Below are 14559 nucleotides of genomic sequence, written 5' to 3'. Positions count from 1 at the left end.
ATTGTCCAGATGGTGGGACTACGTTTTACCCCCTAATAATTACCACGTGGCCGCAAATTCGACATGAAGGTTTGCAAAGTTCGCCTCCCATTGAAGTCAATGGGGCCCGCGGCGAACGTTCGGTTTCGCGAACGTTTGGGTCCGTTCGCATTTCGCGTTCGCGAAACGTCCCGTCGGAAGTTCGTCCATCACTAGTGTCCTTATATAAATCAAACAATATTAGAAATATTGTGCCAGTCCATTATATAAATATCGATCTCTCCTCAATCATCCACTGATAAGTACATTGTTCATAATCCTTGTGCTCCTTCCACAGGTTGTGCTCTCTCTTTTTATTTTTAAAGCCTTTGAAAATGATAAATCCCCTGAACGCTCCCTAAAATATTCCTTCTCCTTTTTATAAGCTGCCATGAACTCCAATCACCTTGATCACGTCGGGTATTGAGCCTCTGTACTACTGCCCGTGAACTCAATCACATTGGCGTTTCTCCCACGATTGAAGATCTTGCGAGGTGATTATACACAGTGGGGTTTAAAGGCAAATCCACTGTGCACGGCAAGTGCAGTCGCTGTAGAGGGGAAGCTCTGCTGCACATCTACAGCCTATTCTTGCCCATAGGAATGTGTTACCAAAAATGGACTGCACATGTAATCACCATTTACTTGGCCAGGTCTGTGAGCATATTTTTCAAAGCCTAAAGTTTTTACGCTTTTTTTTTTTTTTTTTAAATCTACTCAGACTTGCGTAACATTTTCGGTAATGGAAAAATACCCTACAGCTGTGGCTCTCAGCCACCACACTTATTTTACACTGTATATCCATACAATGTTCTTTTCAGTCGTGTACAAGAAGCCTAAATGTGGTCTTGGTTGCTTTTAAAAATTGTACCCTAACATTGCAAGCAGAGGCATGTAGACTGTTTTCTGTTACTTGTGCTAAATAACCCATCTGTTCACTAATAACCCAGATCCTGCCTCTTAATCTGTTTTGCCCGGATTGACCTTTGTCACTGTTGACTAGTGTCTCTTTAAGCTCCTGCATTGTTACCTCACTGGATAGCCACGTGTAACCTGTCTGGCATAGAATGCTTGTCGCCGCGCTGCTGTGTGGTTACATACAGGGCCATTCAAACATTAATGTGCTGACGTTAATGAAGTGACACTTTGTGCACTTCTTCTTATGAAGTGCAACGCAAAAAAAAAGGGAGCTGTGTGATAAAACATCCATCACACCGCCCCCTGCCACATGGCTTTGCAGCCCAAACAGCTGCTGCCCACACACTAAACTGCTGTGGTTTAGTGTGGATGGACCTCTAAGAACCGGTTCACACCATCTTGGTATGTCAGGGTGAGCTTGTTTTCGGAAAAAGTGTGTCAGGTGTGACTTTCGCAGTTGCGCCACACCAAACTGCATGGTAGTGGGGTACCATGCATTTTGTTGGCTACAGTAACACCAGCTTTTGCAAGATGGGGCAGGGCAGCTATTCCGGTGAAATCCAATGGGGCATCACTTTGCACCCTTTCTGGGCCTCTAGCAGGGGGGTTAAAACCGCCCCGCTAGCAGCTGAATACCGCCGTTAAAGCAGCGACAAAAATGGTGCCATTTTACCGCCAACATCACTTCCGCTCCAGTGTGAAAGGGGCCTTATTGAGGGGAAACTCGTCAGTACAGGCCCTGCTGATGCCACTGCGTCATTTTTTATCTTAACACTTTTTTTTATATCTTCTCAAATGTGAGTGACCATTTTTACTTATTTAATAAATGCTTTGTATGTAAATGGTATCAGACTGTGGCCCATTCTTTCTCCTTTTACAACATATAATACTGGGAAGAACTGCCTTTAATCTTTGGTCACTTGGTGGATACCCATTGATGCTAAACACTGAGAGGGACTCCTGCTTGATCGGTCTACATTGGAAACTATGTATGGTGTTGTCTCTCCTGGGTGTGTTACACCAAAAGCTACGTTGACTCATTAGGCATATGCCTAGTTGGGTTCAATCTGTCTGGTAAACCTCTCTTTATCGGTGGTGGATTATCTACAGACAACTGGTTCACAATTTATTTTGCATAGCCACTTTATGCATCGCAATTTATTTTATGGACTTTATATCACTATGCATATGTATTGATTTTTCATGTAAATGTAATTTTTTCACATTAGGTCACTATTGCATATGTCATTTCATTTTATATTTTGTGCACATTATTTTTCCCTTGTTACCAGTGCAGATTAGATTAGCGGGATTTTATTTCTTTCATCACACAGTGCTGCACTATACCATTCCCGCTACGCCCAGATGTGAACGGGGCCTAATATATAATAGGCGTATATCTTTTTCGTACATACTCAATGCCTTTTAGTTTTAAGGCTAGGTTCAAACTTGTGTGGAACATGTAAATCCCACTCCTTGCCCACAACTGCAGTCAAACTGCGCTGCTTCTTTGCAGATGTGTGGGGCTGCCATTCATTCTTGAAGCCCTTTCACCGTCTTAGAGGTGCCTTTCAGCTGCTAGCAGGGTGCTTTAAACTTTTTTTTTTTAAAGACCCCTTTCACAGTGGAGGTGTTTTTCAGGTGCTAAAGGGCTAAAAATAGTGCCTGAAACCTCCCTGCAGCCCCAGCGTGAGAGCCCGAGTACTTTCACATTGGAGCGGTGCGCTGGCAGGGTTCTTGGAAAAAGTACTGCAAGCAGCATCTTTGGAGCGGTGTATACACTGCTCCACTGCCCCTGCCCATTCAAATGAATGGGCAAGCCTGCCAAAGCACTTCAGCAGTGGTGCTTTTCAGGCACATTTAACACTTTCTTGGGGTTCCATTTTTAACCCCTGCTAGCGCCAAAGGAAGGGTTAAATGTGCCCCGAAAACGCCGTTGCCAAATCGCTTTGGCAGCAGTGTCCATTCGTAAAAGGCCCTGCTTAAACTAGTGGTGCTTTACTGCTAACACTGAGCCAGTGTGAAAGGGATTTTAACATCCTGCCAGTGCAGCGCCCGGTGTGAAGGCACTGGGACTTTCACACTGGGACTGCAGATGAGGCATTTTTTTTCAGGCGCTATTTTTAGCATTAAAGCGCCTGAAAAACGCCTCCAGTGTGAAAGGGGAGTTAATAGCACCCCCAGGCATCTGAAAATGCAGCACGCTTTTGGTTGAGGGAAATTACATGGTGTAAAAGCACTATTGTGATTTCCCTCTATCTGCATTTAAAAAAACAAAACACACAAAAAAAAAACAGGCACAGCAGCCTATTTAAATATGACACGATGGGGTATCTTTCTGAAATTCCTCCTTTTCGGTAAGATTTTGAAAAGTTTTTTTTTTAATGGCCAAACATTTAGGATCTACTATATAATTTATAACAAAAAAAAAAAAAATTCATTCCACCTGTAATACCTTGGCAGTGCTGCTGACCACAGCGTCTCAATCTACATAGTTGATCTCCCTGCCTCTTCAGCTTCCTCTTCTATAGACCTTACCACAGCACAGGACTCATACACATGGGAGCTGCAAATCTTCTCATTTGTGAACTTAGATGATCAAGAGAAAAAAAGAATTTGTAAGACTCCCCCTATTTTAATATATTTATGTATTCATTAATTCATCAAAGTGTTAACCCCCCCCCCCCAAAAAAAAAGATAAATTCTGTTCATTTAAAGCATGTTATACAGTTCAGTGCTTGTGCTGTGTAATTTGGCCCCTGTAATACCTGGCTGATCCTGCCTGGTAATGCCCTCTCCTCTATAAACTGACCACAATCTAGTGGGGTTTCTGAGCTCTGACACCGTGGTCACTTTACATGTCTCCGTCTTCCGTAGCTCCGCTCTCCTGTGGCTGTTTCCTATCCTCCTCCCCATCGGCCTGTCCGTATGTCGCATACCCCCCGCTCTTCCTGCTGCTCTCATATTTCATATAAAATCATCCCATCTATGCTGTAATATACCAATACGTGTCCGTGCATGTGAAGCAGAACAGTTTTTACCTAGGCCCACTGCACAGTGCAGGGGAGTTTTCTGTTGGTATGTAGTTCAAGGGCCTGCCTAATTGGATACAATTTGAAAGTGAAAGTGGTTTTGTTTTGACCTCCTATTCTATGGTTTTTGGTAACTCTAAAGTAAAATTGTACAAGCAAATGGAATGCCATTGATCATGTATTGTATCATCACTGACTGGAAACTTCACACTGGACCTCATGCAACTTGGATTCTGTGCCTCTCCACTCTTCCTCTAGACTCTCGGACCTTGATTTCCAAATTGAATGCAAAATTTTCCAGTCAGTGATTGGTTGGGGTGCCATGTCATCTGCTGTGTTGGTCCACTGTGTTTTATCAAGACCAAAGTCAGCACAGACCTCTACCTGGAAATACTAGAGCACTTCATGCTTCCCTCTGCTGACCAGCTTTATGGAGATGCTGATTTCCCTTTCCAGCAGAACTTTGCACCTACCCACACTGACAAAAGTACCAATACAGGCAGTCCCTGGGTTACGAACAAGATGGGGTCTGTAGATTTGTTCTTAAGTTGAATTTGTATGTACGTTGGAACAGGAACTTTTTTGCATAGCATAGGGAAGGGTTTACAACCCTGTAACATTTTTGTTTTGCTGTCTGGGCCCCTGTTCAGAAGATTTCACCTCCCTTTCTGTCCCTATGACAATTGGATTTTGAAAAATTTGGGCTGTTGGAAACAAGGATTGGTGATAAAGCTTCAGTGGAGACACCTTTCCCCATCATGACTCTTACAGGAGTGAATTTCCCTTCCCAAGAGTCGTATGCTAGTCGGACGCTTGTAACCCGGGGACTGCCTGTACCTAGTTTAATGATCATGGTATCGCTGTGCTTGATCGGCTAGCAAACCCGGCTGCCCTAAACCCCATAGAGAATTTGTGGATTATTGTCAAGAGGAAGATGAAAGACCCCAGACTCAACAATGCGGACAAGCTGAAGGCCGTTATCAAAGCAACCTGGGCTTCCATAAGCAAAAGGAGCTCTGACCTGAAATTTAGTGCATACGATACTGTACATGGACATACTTTTCAGAAACCAACATTTTGCATTAAACCTTTAATTTCTTTATTGGTCTTGAATTTTTGGTTTTTACTAGTTGTAAGCCATAATCATGAATTTTTTTTTTAAAAATGCTTAAAATACATCACTATGTGTAACACATAGATATAAAACGAGTTTCACTTTTTGAATTGAATTACTGAAATTAACTTTTTGATATTCTAATTTTATGAGCTGTGTGTGTGTGTGTGTGCGTTTATAATATATAATATATATGTGTGTGTATGTGTGTGTGTATATATATATATATATATATATATATACAGTGGTGTGAAAAAGTGTTTGCCCCCTTCCTCATTTCCTGTTCCTTTGCATGTTTGTCACACTTAAGTGTTTCGGAACATCAAACCAATTTAAACAATAGTCAAGGACAACACAAGTAAACACAAAATGCAATTTGTAAATTAAGGTGTTTATTAAAGGTGAAAAAAAATCCAAACCATCATGGCCCTGTGTGAAAAAGTGATTGCCCCCCTTGTTAAAACATACTATAACTGTGGTTGTCCACACCTGAGTTCAATTTCTCTAGCCACACCCAGGCCTGATTATTGCCACACCTGTTCACAATCAAGGCATCACTTAAATAGGAGCTGCTTGACACAGTAAGGTCCACCAGAAGATCCTTAAACGCTACACATCATGCCGAGACCCAAAGAAATTCAGGAACAATTGAGAAAGAAAGTAATTGAGATCTATCAGTCTGGAAAGGGTTATAAAGCCATTTCCAAAGCTTTGGGAATCCAGCGAACCACAGTGAGAGCCATTATCCACAAATGGCGAAGACATGGAACAGTGGTGAACCTTCCCAGGAGTGGCCGGCCGCCCAAAATTACCCCAAGAGCGCAGCGGCGACTCATCCAAGAGGTCACAAAAGACCCCACAACAACGTCCAAGGAACTGCAGGCCTCACTTGCCTCAGTTAAGGTCAGCGTTCATGCCTCCACCATCAGGAAAAGACTGGGCAAAAATGGCCTGCATGGCAGAGTTCCAAGGAGAAAACCACTGCTGAGCAAAAAGAACATCAAAGCTCGTCTCAATTTCTCCACAACACATCTTGATGATCCCCAAGACTTTTGGGACAACATTCTGTGGACCGATGAGACAAAAGTGGAACTCTTTGGAAGGTGTGTGTCCAAGTATATCTGGCGTAGAAGGAACACTGCATTTCATAAAAAGAACATTATACCAACCGTAAAATATGGTGGTGGTAGTGTGATGGTCTGGGGCTGTTTTGCTGCTTCAGGACCTGGAAGACTTGCCGTGATAAAAGGAACTATGAATTCTGCTGTCTACCAAGAGATCCTGAAGGAGAATGTCTGACCATCTGTTCGTGTACTCAAGCTGAAACTAACTTGGGTTCTGCAGCAGGACAATGATCCTAAACACACCAGCAAGTCCACCACCGAATGGCTGAAGAAAAACAAAATGAAGACTTTGGAGTGGCCTAGCCAAAGTCCTGACCTGAATCCTATTGAGATGTTGTGGTATGACCTTTAAAAAGGCCGTTCATGCTCGAAAACCCTCTAATGTAACTGAATTAGGACAATTCTGCAAAGATGAGTGGGCCAATATTCCTCCAGGACGCTGTAAAAGCCTCATTGCACATTATCGCAAATGCTTGGTTGCAGTTGTTGCTGCTAAGGGTGGCCCAACCAGTTATTAGGTTTAGGGGGCAATCACTTTTTCACACAGGGCCATGATGGTTTGGATTTTTTTTCATCTTTAATAATAAACACCTTCATTTACAAATTGCATTTTGTGTTTACTTGTGTTGTCCTTGACTATTGTTTAAATTGGTTTGATGTTCCGAAACACTTAAGTGTGACAAACATGCAAAGGAACAGGAAATGAGGAAGGGGGCAAACACTTTTTCACACCACTGTGTGTGTGTGTGTGTGTATATATGTATGTGTATATATATGTGTATATATATATGTGTGTATATATATATATATATATATATAATATACACACTACTTTTATCCAAAATATGAATATAATTTCAGCCCTCCGCCTCTAAACCCCCCCCCCCCCCCTGCATGTTAGCCTATGTGTCCACGTGTGGCTTTTAACCAAGTTTTGAGGCAGGAGAAAACCCACTTCCAGTACGTCCAGGGGCAGCAGAATTTTGCCAGGAAAAAAAAACCACTAGATGCTGCTAAATGCTTCTGAACTCTAGGTGTGTTTTATTGCTTGAGCTTTAATTCATTTCAAATCATTTTATTCTGGCTAATGAAATGAACTCCCAGTATGATGCCTGTAAACACGCCTAAAAGCTTGAAGGCGTGTTTTAGCGATAAAAATAGCACCTGAAAAGCGTGCCTCAGTGTGAAAGTGGGGGGCGGTGTGCTTGCGGGATGGGAAAAAAAAGTCCTGCAAGCAGCACCTTTTTGGGGCGTTTTGCCGCACCCAAAACACCCTGCCCAAATGAAATGAATGGGCAAAGCTGCAACACTGGTGCTTTTTAACCCTTTGTTCGGCCGCTATCAGGGGTCAAAGGCGCCCTACTAGCAGCGCTTTACCGCTAACGCAGTACGGCCCCAGTGGGAAAGGGGTCTCGGACGTCTTTACAAGCGGCAGACTTTTTTTCTGCTTAAACGCTGCTGCCAGGAGGAAATGCTTCTCGGAGAGTTTGGGCATGAGACCCAATAGTCTTTCTTGTACTGTATTTGCTAAACCTCTTTGCATGCACATTTTATTTTTATTTTTTTCTCCCCCTGTTCTCAAGTCAAATGCTCTTTTTCTTTTTTTTTTCTTTATTGGTGGGTAGTCATGTTCCTTATGAACTGTTATGTATGTAAAATATTTAAGGCTGAAACGTGTAATTTCTGTTTTTCATGTTACTGGTACCATCTGCGTTTTTTAATAAATCTTCATAGTCACAAAATTCAAGCTGCGGTGTCCCTTTAGTGACCTCTGAACGAGACAGGAAAAGGGGGGAGGCCCTGTTGCTGCCTTTACATTGTATTTGTAGGATCAGCATGTTATTAAAGATCACGTTGTACACTGCCTGAAGCAGTTGCAAAAATATAGACCTCAGCCAATTTCAACATTCGAGACGTTATTACAAATAATATTTTCTCTGTGCCGTCTCTTATTGCTTCTCCCACTCCCTGTGCTTAAAACCAAATAATGGCTTTCAAGCTGTATGTGTAAAAGTGGTAGCGTTTATTAGTGAGTGCTTCACAATAATTCATGCACAGTCAACTTTAGGTTTGGAATCCACCCAGTTCAGTTCCCTTTGAAGCCATTAACTAGCTACTGTCTATTTCCTGATGTTAAATTGTACTGGGAAATTTTTAGATGTAGTGGGCAGGTCACATGTGCCTGATGATGATTTGCAAAATGTAAACAAATGTAGTGAAATGGCTCAGATTGTACGTGATCGTCTGGGGAGCAGATGAACCGATCAGTTCAGGTTGCAGATAGTATGCAGTTTCATGATGTGAAGGGAACCGTAAGCATCACTGTTCTCTTCCTAGTGTGTGGATTTCGTACTGATCCCTGCAGCTGGTTGAGGCCATTGAGCATGACATCTATATAGGATTGCCTTTTTTTTTTTTTTTTTGATACCTGTCTTTTGAAGATGGCTATAGACCTCTTCTCCTCAACGGCAGTAGTCCAGCTTAAACTGGCAGAATGGTTTATGGGGATAGCAACAGAAAGGTAAGAATGTTAAAGGTTTGTAATTGTAACAAAACCAACATTTAGTCTTGGTAGACGTAAAAAATAACCAAATTCAGTAGGTCAGCACGTGCACTACATTGGTTGGCCATCTTTCTCCATCTGAATTTCAATCTTTGGCATGACTACCATCTTGTAGAAATAATATGGGTGTATGAATGTCAGTCTTGTGATTAAATGTCCTTTTAATCCTGTCTTGTCCCCTTATTGTAATGTCAAAATGTGAATTTTGATTGCAAAATGGAAGGCAGAATCTGGCAGCAAGAGAGGTAAGATGTATCGGGCAGGACTGCACAAATCCTGAAGATCTCGAGGACTACAAAACCTGGGCCCAGCCATACGCCATCATTGATGTTACCTCCATGTCTTTCAGTGGTTTAACACAGCTGTAATCATTCATTTGCAATGCTCCCTTCTGTAAACTTGCTTATGAGACTGGTGTCGACTGTGCAGGGAAGCGAGACCCAGCTTCCCCTGTGCTCTGTCATGTGAATTGTGGTCACAGTTCTGTGTGTGTGAGAGGAGGAACTGCAAATGTAAAAGCTGGATTTTTTTGCTGCCTCCTATCTTTTTTTTTTTTTCATTTTAATTGTACCCTGATTGTGCTTGGATTTGATCAGGTCTTGCTTCAATCAGATGTTTTGTCTGCTCACAAACTTTGAAAGGGCCTGATCAATGCAGATATTGACCTATATATAAATGTATCTTATTGGGATGTTGGGAAAGTTGCCATTGTCAGCTCTGATCACTATAATAATGTAGCTGGTCCCAAAAAAGTGTCACGTGTCCAATCTGTACTCTGCAATATCGCAGCCCTGCTAAAAATCGCTGATCACCACCATTACTAGTTAAAAAAAAAAAAATATGAAAATGCCATAAATATATTCCCTATTTTTGTATTGTATTTTGACCTATTGGTCTAAACTGATGAAGAAATTTTGTTTTTAAATTTTTTTTTTTTTTTGTTTATGGTGCAAAAAATAAAAACTGCAGAGGTGATTAACCACCTTCAGACCGGACCATTTTACAATTTTACAGGTCTTTTTACAATTTGGCACTGCGCTGCTTTAACTGGTAATTGCGCGGTCATGCAATGTTGTACCCAAACAAAAATTTGCGTCCTTTTCTTCCCACAAATAGAGCTTTCTTTTGATGGTATTTGATTGCCTCTGCGATTTTTATTTTTTGCGATATAAACGTAAAAAGACTGCAAATTTTGAAAAAAAATGATATTTTCTACTTTTTGTTATTAGAAAAATCCAATAAACTCAATTTTAGTCATACATTTAGGCCAAAATGTATTCAGCCACATGTCTTTGGTAAAAAAAAAGTCAATAATTGTATATTTATTGGTTTGCGCAAAAGTTGTCACATCTACAAACTAAGGTACGTTTTCTGGAATTTACGCAGCTTTTAGTTTACGACTGCCTATCTCATTTCTTGAGGTGCTAAAATGGCAGGGCAGTACAAAACCCCCCCAAATGACACCATTTTGGAAAGTAGACACCCTAAGGAAATTGATAAGTGGCATGTTGAGCCCATTGAATATTTTATTTTTTTGCCTCAAGCGATTGAATAATGACAAAAAATAATTTTTTTTTTTTTTTTTTTTTACACAAAGTTGTCACTAAATGATATATTGCTCACACATGCTATGGGCATATGTGAAATGACACCCCAAAATAAATTCTGCTGCTTCTCCTGAGTACGGGGATACCACATATGTGGGACTTTTTGGGAGCCTAGCCGCGTACGGGGCCCCGAAAACCAAGAACCGCCTTCAGGTTTTCTAAGGGCGTAAATATTTGACTTCACTCCTCACTACCTATTACAGTTTTGAAGGCCATAAAATGCCAAGATGGCACAAAACCCCCACAAATGACCCCATTTTAGAAAGTAGACACCCCAAGCTATTTGCTGAGAGGCATGTTGAGTCCATGGAATATTTTATATTTTGCCACAAGTTGCGGGAAAATTACAAACTTTTTTTTTTTTTTTTTTTTTTCACAAAGTTGTCACTAAATGATATATTGCTCACGCATGCCATGGGCATATGTGAAATGACACCCCAAAATAAATTCTGCTGCTTCTCCTGAGTACGGGGATACCACATATGTGGGACTTTTTGGGAGCCTAGCCACGTACGGGGCCCCGAAAACCAAGCACCGCCTTCAGGCTTTCTAAGGGCGTTACAGTTTTGAAGGCCATAAAATGCCAAGATGGCACAAACCCCCCCCCAAATGACCCCATTTTGGAAAGTAGACACCCCTAAATTTAGGGGTACACTAGTGAGACTAGGTAATAAATGGGGGGTGCCCTGAAACTATAAAAAAATAACTAACCAACCAGCGTCACCTGTAACAGTTATATGGTGATCACTGGTGAAAGGGTTAACTAGGGGGCAATCAGGGGGCTTTATGCGGTAGTATATGGGGGTCCCTGGCGCTATAAAAAGCTGCGGCGAACCTAAATACCTACCTGCCTAACTAGCGTCACCTGTGACACTAATACAGCGATCAGAAAAACGATCGCTTATTAGGCTGGGTTCACACTGGAGCGATGTGGGAACGCCACGAATGCGCGGCGGGTTCCCGCATCACATGCCTCCCGGCGGCAGTTCACACTGCCCTATGCGAACTGCTGGGAGTGTCAGTGAAATGTTAATGACACCCCCAGATCAGTTCGCATATCGCAGTGCGATCTGCAAACTCGGATCGCATGGTGTGAACACCCATGCGATCCGATTCTGCTGCGGACCAAAAAAAGGGTCCCGTGCGAGTTTGCGGCGGGTGCGACACGAATTCAGCCATACTATCTGTATGGCTGAACTCGAATCGCACAGAGATCGGATGTGATTTGCACTGCAGTGCGGTGCGAATCACATCCGTTCTCATAAACCGCTGCAATGTGAACCCAGCCTTAGTGACACTGGCGACGGGGGGTGATCACGGGGTTAAAACTTTATTGGGGGGGTTAGGGGGGTACCTTAGAACTAAAGGGGGCTAACCCTAACTGCCCTAACAGTTATTACAGTCACAAATGATACCCGCCGGGTGATCAGGGGGTTAAACCTTTATTAGGTAATAAATGGCGGGTGCCCTGAAACTATAAAAAAATAACTAACCAACCAGCGTCACCTGTAACAGTTATATGGTGATCACTGGTGAAAGGGTTAACTAGGGGGAAATCAGGGGGCTTTATGCGGTAGTATATGGGGGTCCCTGGCGCTATAAAAAGCTGCGGCGAACCTAAATACCTACCTGCCTAACTAGCGTCACCTGTGACACTAATACAGCGATCAGAAAAATGATTGCTTATTAGGCTGGGTTCACACTGGAGCGATGCGGGAACGCCATGAATCCGCGGCGGGTTCCCGCATCGCATGCCTCCCGGCGGCAGTTCACACTGCCCTATGCGAACTGCTGGGAGTGTCAGTGAAATGTTAATGACACCCCCAGATCAGTTCGCATATCGCAGTGCGATCTGCAAACTCGGATCGCATGGTGTGAACACCCATGCGATCCGATTCTGCTGCGGGCCAAAAAAAGGGTCCCGTGCGAATTTGCGGCGGGTGCGACACGAATTCAGCCATACTATCTGTATGGCTGAACTCGAATCGCACAGAGATCGGATGTGATTTGCACTGCAGTGCGGTGCGAATCACATCCGTTCTCATAAACCGCTGCAATGTGAACCCAGCCTTAGTGACACTGGCGACGGGGGGTGATCACGGGGTTAAACCTTTATTGGGGGGGGTTAGGGGGGCACATTAGAACTAAAGGGGGCTAACCCTAACTGCCCTAACAGTTATTACAGTCACAAATGACACCAATGCAAAAAAAAAAAAAAGCAATTGGTGTCACTGTGACTGGGGGGGCAGGGGTAATTGGGGGGGTGATCGGGGGGTAAAGGGGGGGTGTGAGTGTGCCTGGCATGTTCTACTGTGTAGTGTAGTGCTTGTGCAACTCACCGATGCTCTCTCCTCGGTGCCGGAACGAAAAATACCGACACGGAGGAGAGAATACATCACTTCCTCTCCTGTGTTTACATTACAGGAGAGGAAGTGATGTCACGGGACATTTTCATTCGTCGGGAGCGATCGCGAGGGGGGTGGCCATGAATGAATGGCCGTCCCCTCGTCCGGGATCGCTCCCGAACGAATACCGACCGCCGCAGGCACCGGGCGGGGGCCCGACCGGGCCCCCGACCCGCGGGCAGGCAAGGACGTACATGTAAGCCCTTATGCCTGCCCGTGCCATTCTGTCGACGTACATCGTCGTGCGGCGGTCGGCAAGTGGTTAAATGCCACCAAAATAAAGCTCCATTTGTGAGAGAGACATACGTTTTGTTTGTGAACAGCGTCTCATGACTGCACAATTATCAGTTAAAGTAAAAAAAAAATAAAAAAATTTCAGAAGGCATTTCAAGCACTAAACTCATTTCTTTTACAGGCATTTTTCATTTTTGGCTAATTTGAAAATTGTTTCTAAACTGGAATGCGTCATGTAAACGCGGCCAAATAGAAATTTTAAACGTGGGTTATATTTGTCAAGTTAAATCATTGAGGAGAGGTTGTAAAAACATCCCGTGTACATAAAGCCTAAAATGCACAGTGGGCTGTTCTGTGCAAAACTACTGCACAGAGCAGTTAAGTATAGACATGTTTTGTTATTTTTAGACAAAAAAAAAAATGCCTTAAAGCTGAGTTCTAGGCTTTTTATGTTTATTAAAAGTCAGCAGCCACAAAAAGTGTAGTTGCTGACTTTTAATAAACTGACACTTACCTGTTCCACAGTCCAGTGATGTGGCCGAACGGAGCGTCGCTCCTCTCCGCCAGCACCTCCATTGCCACTCTGGGCACCCCGGCCGTGACAGCTTTCGGCTTCACGGTCGGACACGCACGGCGCATGCGCGAGTCGCACTATGCTCCAAGAGTGGACAGGTGATCTCCTGGGACCTGTAACGTATAACAGGAGATCGCCTAGAGGGAGGGGCTGCCTTGGCGGTCCCTGGGCAGAAGGAGGATGTAGGACAGGAAGTTCCCCTCCTAACTAAGCCCCCACTCCCCCCCCCCAAAAAAATTACATGCCAAACGTGGCATGTAAGGGGGCGAGGAGTGCTTAAAGCGAACGTTCTATTTTTGGGTGGAACTCTGGTTTAAGTATCACTTTAACATTTAGTATTGATTTAAAACGGGTAGGCAACCTTTTGAGCAGTGTGCCCAAAAAATGTTTTCAAAGAAATTGAGAGTGATGATTTTATAACAAGAAAAAATGTCAACTTCACACTCTCAATCACTAAAAGGATTTTTTATGAAGTAAATTCTGTAAACTACTTTTTAGTAGTGAGAAATTAACATCCTGCACTCGCGTCTCAGATTAGCTCCAGTTCCTGCCACTCCACACCTCAGACCACTGTACCCCCCTGCACATCTGCCTCACTGCTGTACACCCCCCCCTGCACATCTGCCCCATCACTGTACACCCCCCTGCACAACTGCACCACCGCTTTAGCACCTTCTCTGTCCTAACACTGAACTTATCTGCCCCACCACTGTAACCCCCTTGCCCTTTTGCCCCACCACTGTACCCCTTTTCTCATCCCTCCCACCACTGTGCCTTCCTGCACATCTGCTCCACTGCTGTAACCCCATGCTCTTCTGGATCACCTTCCCATCTGTTCTAACACTGAACCCATCTGCTCATCTGCCCCACCACTGTAACCCGCTTTCTCATCTGCTTTCCAATATACCCCCTGCTCATCTGCCCCATCACTGTAACCCCCTTTTCATCCCTCCCACTGCTGAACCCCCCT

General features: G+C 43.6%; 1 protein-coding gene across 2 annotated transcripts in view; it reads left to right on the top strand.

Moving 5' to 3' along the window:
- NLK (nemo like kinase) overlaps nt 1-14559 on the top strand; it is a 321229-nt gene that overhangs the window by 66203 nt on the left and 240467 nt on the right. The window lies entirely within an intron of this gene.

The sequence above is a fragment of the Lithobates pipiens genome, unplaced genomic scaffold (assembly GCF_037356315.1).
Source record: "Lithobates pipiens isolate NorthernLeopardFrog02 unplaced genomic scaffold, aLitPip1_a1.2 Scaffold_16, whole genome shotgun sequence".
Taxonomy (NCBI): domain Eukaryota; kingdom Metazoa; phylum Chordata; class Amphibia; order Anura; family Ranidae; genus Lithobates; species Lithobates pipiens.
Note: the sequence above shows the minus strand (reverse complement) of the source record. Positions and strands in the feature narration are given on the sequence as shown.